General features: G+C 37.0%; 1 long non-coding RNA gene across 1 annotated transcript; it reads left to right on the top strand.

Moving 5' to 3' along the window:
- Window positions 1-237: 237 nt before the first annotated feature.
- On the top strand, window positions 238-4,862 carry LOC141368993 (uncharacterized). The gene is made up of 2 exons (XR_012372421.1): window positions 238-508; window positions 4,081-4,862. It is a non-coding gene; the product is annotated as an uncharacterized lncRNA (long non-coding RNA).
- Window positions 4,863-5,576: the final 714 nt, after the last annotated feature.

Here is a 5,576-nt window from a genome sequence, read left to right as displayed (position 1 = left end):
AAAAAAAAACTTACTAAAAACAATGAACAGCACTAATAAAGCATCATTCTTACAGATCATTAACTAAAAAAAGTTGGTTAACGGTTTGGTTACTCTTTAACTTTCTTCCTATTTTCGATAAATGCCTTCACTTTCTCCCAACGCACTTTCATTTAAATCCGGCTCCACCACCTCTCTCTAACGCTTTGTGTACTCGGACTGTACCACTACACTGATTTTTGCAGCGTCTTTCCCCCTTTCTTCTTTAACATAATGGTATAGTCCTAGTCTGTCTTTCCATTTGATTGGACGCATCGAGTGCCACATGCAAATAGGTCCCGCCTCTGCCTGCGGCTAAAGATGCAGCTCTCTTGCTGACGGGAGCCGGCTCTTCTAGTTCGCTACAAAGAATCGGCTCAGAGCAGGCTCGTTGCAAAGGATTCATCACTACTGTACGCATGCGTTGTCGTGGTTGGTGGATAAGCTGTCGTGTCGTGTATTAAAAAGTTGCTGGTGTTCTTAAACAAAGGTAAGTTATGTATTTTATCCAAAGTGATATAGAGATAATAAATAATAGCAATTGTTATGCAATGCTTTACACGTATACGACGATGAATGTGTGTATTGAGTAGTTTGAAAACTCCGTCGACCAAATAACTGGGGCCTCCGAAATCATACTGAAAGGCTGCTAAACACCGAATGTTTTGAACAATAACAGTTTTATAGAAAATGTGAGTTTACGGAGAAATGTAATATGCTGCAAGTAAATGGCTGTTTAATACTGTTAGAGATCTGTCGCTGCATTTGATGGTTAAAAGTGTTTTTTCTCCGAGCGAATGCAGCCTCTCCTAAAGTCTGAGCCGGACCAAAGGCCGGACTCGCGCACGACAACAAAAGTAGAAAATAACGCAGTAAGCGCCAAATAACACCCTGAGACACCGGCGAATGCAATAACTGTAATAAGTCTTATTTATTTATTTATTTACGGCACATAACGAAGTAAGGTAACTGTGAACATTTGAAACTGTAAGGTGACATCTAACTTAACGGGATTTAAAAAGTTTTGTAAATCACGTGTGTAGGAAACCATGTTGTTTTAAAAAGGTTTTTTTTTATCTTTTGCTTAGATCACTTGCCCACAACGGCACCAACCTAAACCATTGGTATGTTCTTGTAATTAAATCAGTTAGTGTAGTTAGAGAGAGAGCAAAGAGTACAACTGAATGTATTATCTGCCTGAATTTACCGGAGTTGAACGCGCGTCACATCACCGAGCAGCAGGTGTCATATTTCATTTATTACTTTCAAGGGGTCATATGATGAAAATGTTAGCATTGCCACTTTGTAGGTGTGAGCAAAAACAGGTCATTGAAATTTGGCTTTCATTATGATGTCATAAGGATATCTTATTAGAATAATACCGCCTCCTTAATCTGAACTCTGAAAGAGAGAGAAAAGAAGGACTTGACAGCACAATTGAGTTTGAATTACAACAAACCACCATCATTGTGATCAGTGTTTGCACTTTATCCGCTCATTTGCATTTTAAAAAACACACCCAAAACGACACATTTTTGGACTTGACAGCACAATAGAGTTTCAATTACAATAAACCACCATCATTGTGATCAGTGTTTGCACTTCATCCGCTCATTTGCATTTTAAAAAACACACCCAAAACGACACATTTTTGCTCAAACCTACAAAGTGGCAATGCTAACATTTTCATCATATGACCCCTTTCAGTCAAGCTGACTGGCAGGAAGATGGCTGAAGGCGCGTGCTTACTCCTTTCTGTTATCATGCATACATACTCAGAATAAAAGGTACAAAAGCTGTCACTGGGACGATACCCTTTAAATGGGCCCTAATATTTACCATGTTTGTGGTGTAAGTTGTTCTTTTACGTTTTTGCATACATTTAAAATAAATACAGATATGGGTACATTTGTACCCATTATTATGCACTCTTCACAAAGGTGTATTATTTGAAAGGGTACCACCCCAGTGACAGCTTGTGTAAATTATCTTCTGAGAGTGCACATACAGTAAACAACCTAAAATGGAAATCATAGAGCTATATCATAGGGCAGTTTCCTGACATGGTTTAGAATAATCCAGCACTAGGCCTATTATTATTATTATTAAGTAGTTGTTTCAAAGAAACCTTATAAATAAACATTACTGGTGTGCGTCTTGAGCAAAAACAATGGCACTGATATATGTTAAGATATATCAGTGTGTTTAAATTAAGACAGATCAAACATACATTTTAGTCTTGTACTAGAATAAGCCCGGTCTAGGAAACTGTCTCTTTATCTCTAAAGCAGAACATAAGACCAGTCTAAAATGAAATCATGTATTTTTAGGGCTTTCAAAAATTCAAATTAATCATGCACATTAAAAAAATACCCCATAACATTTTAAATCATTGTGTTTGACTTAGCTTTAGAAAAGAATAATATTTGTTGATAAACATTTACCTTATTACACACCATATAATGGTATGTGTAAACATAATCAATCAACAAGTGTATTTTTTGTATATAATGTAATACAAGTGGTGCAGTGTTTAAAAATGAAAAAGAAAAGATTTTAGGATGTTATTTAATAATTATGACAAGACCATCATGTAATATTAGACACTAAAAACTAAAGCGGAGAAGATGATTACTAATTTTGTGCCTTATATGAACGTAATACATTAAAACCTTGAACGTAGATATAAAAATGAAAACGTTTCAGAAGTTTAAATTGTGATTCTGTAAAGCACAAGCAAACATGCTGAAAGAGAAACTACAGGTAGGCTAGCTAGTGGATTATATTACAAACCATCAGGACATTAACATGGCCTTAATTCAATGTATTTGGATTATGGCTGCGCAACAAATCGCCTGCAATTCTTATGCGTGTCTCATCAGTAAAGATGAAGTAAAACGCCATCATCTGCTTTCAGATGGAGTGGCATTTATTACACAGACCTGTGGTTCACAGAGAAGCTAGCCAAAAGCGCATAGATTATCGGAGTACATTTTTTTTCAATTATGAACCCTAATTTCTCTGTGAACTACGGCTCTGTATAGTAAATGCTGCTCCATCTGAAAGCAGCTAATGGCGATTTAATATTAATCACCGAACCGACTTTACTGATGAAACACGCATGAGAATTGAGAGCCAAATACACTAAATTAAGGACATGTAAAAAGGCACTTGCCCATCATTTGCTGATTGGGCGATGCAAGGCGCTGCTGATGACTGCCGCAAGACTAGAAAGCTCTCAGAATATCAGCACAGTAAACTTCGTCTCCGATCGGCGCACAGGGACAAAAATAAATAAATAGCCTAAATTAAACACACAAATTATATAGCCTGTACTTACTGGTGTCATCCTGATTTACTACTTTGTAAAACTTATTCTGGGCAATACCTTCTATTTCTTTTGTTTTTAATTCATTAGTAGAGATGCGTTATATAGCGAAAGGAATTGTCATGCACGTTTCATCAGTGAAGCCGTTTCCTTGTTCAGTATTCTAGTATCCTTTATTGTACAATACTAAAAATTTAGCTTTTAAAGGGTTAGTTCACTTTGGAGTGAGGATTCTGTCATCATTTGCTCGTCCGCATGTTGTTCTGAACCTGTGTGAATTTCTTTTTTCTGATGAGCACACAGGAGGGTATTTTGAGAAATGATGGTAAACACACAGCAGTAGGTGACCATAGACTTCCATAGTAGGAAAAAATATTTTGGAAGTATTGTGATAAATGAAGACAAAATTTTATAAATGATTGTAAGCACACAGTTGACGATATCCAGGAAATTCCATCATATTTTTTTTGTTCCTACTATGGAAGTCTATGGTCACTTCCTGTCTGTGTTTGCCATCATTTCTCAAAAAACCTTCTTTTGTGTTAATCAGAAAAAGAAATTCATACAGGTTAAGAACAACATGAGGATGAGTAAATGATGACAGAATTTTCTTTTTAAAGTGAACTATCCCTTTAAGTACACCAATGTCAATATATTAAAACATTGTAAAAAAATGAAGAATATATGCATAATATTTTTGTATTAACAGTTTCTTATTTGTTATGTTTTTGCAGATGCCACGTAAAAAGGGGTTCCGGAGATCTGAGGCGGCAAAGAGGCGCATGGCTGTTGTCAGCCATGTCGAGCCTCTTGTGAAAAGACCCGCATATGAGGTTCAGCCTCCTCTTAAAAAAAGTGCTCCTATACCGACAATTTATTGTCCCAAAACTGTCAATGAGAAAGTCCATGTGACTGCCAAAACTGTCAATGAGAAAGTCCATGTGACTGCCAAAACTGTCAATGAGAAAGTCCATGTGACTGCCAAAACTGTCAATGAGAAAGTCCACGCGACTGCCAATAAAACTGTCATTGAAACTGTCATTGAGAAAGTCCACGCGACTGCCAATAAAACTGTCATTGAAACTGTCATTGAGAAAGTCCATGGGACTGCCAATAAAACTGTCATTGAGAAGGTCCATGGGACTGCCAATAAGACTGTCAATGAGAAAGTGCATGTGATTGACAAGGTATCTGCCAATGAAGCTGATAAAGTACTGGATGGAGCAGTTATAAGAGGATCGTTCAGTCAAGACGATATGCGATTTGGTAGTACAAGAAATAAGCAGTGTGCGGCTATCAGTTTAACATCTGTACTTCAGCACTGTGTAAAAAATGTTTTGACTTGGCAAACTGCAGATTTGGATAATGTACTGAATAAGGGAAATGACCTTTATGTTGTTTTAAAAAATACAAGGCAAATAGGAAAAGGCCAGTGTGAATACATATTGATTCCAGAACTTCCCAGAACATGTACGTACTGTGACAAATATTTTGAAATAAAGTTTGGTTCATCTTTCGGTGGCTTTACTGATGTTTTTGAGTATGATGCAGAAGTGGGAGATTTTGCAATGCCATTTCATGTAGCAGTGGAGCGATCACTGCGTGATTTTGATGCTTGTTTGGTAACTATTGCTGCCAATACATGTGCAATTATAAAACAAGGTAATTTGTATGCCATTGTAGATTCACATGCAACCAGTTTCATTAATGGCCAACAATACAGATCTGCAACAAGCTTTGTAGCTTATTACAGCAACATTGATCATGTTATAGGGTATTTCTATGACTTTGCTAATAGGTTTGGCAATGCATATATTCCATTTGAGGTAACAGGAATCAAGCCAAGCTTGTGTGACAGAAATGCAGGTGCCTTTTCAGTCCCTAATAGTCAAAGCAGAACAAATGTTAATGATGTAAAAAGTGCAGCAGATCTAGATAAATTATTGTACCATGACTCGAGACCTGCAGAAGGCATATGCATAAAAGATTGCAATAAGGAACCAAATGCACAGAAACCACTTGGTGATAGTCAGTTGAATAATCAAACTGTTATTGCTGCTGTCTCACTGAACACTGAAAGAAAACCATTCAAGGCGATGGATGTTAAAGCAACAGCAACTGGTAAACCCACAGCTGCTAACACAACTTGTAAGTCTAGTCAATGCAGTGCCACAAGCATTACACCCAAGAGCAAACATAAGCTAAGTAAGTGTACTGATGGTAAGAGTAA

This window comes from Misgurnus anguillicaudatus, chromosome 12 (assembly GCF_027580225.2).
Source record: "Misgurnus anguillicaudatus chromosome 12, ASM2758022v2, whole genome shotgun sequence".
Lineage (NCBI taxonomy): Eukaryota > Metazoa > Chordata > Actinopteri > Cypriniformes > Cobitidae > Misgurnus > Misgurnus anguillicaudatus.
The sequence above is the reverse complement of the archived record's forward strand: the minus strand, read 5'-3'. Positions and strand labels throughout refer to the sequence as shown.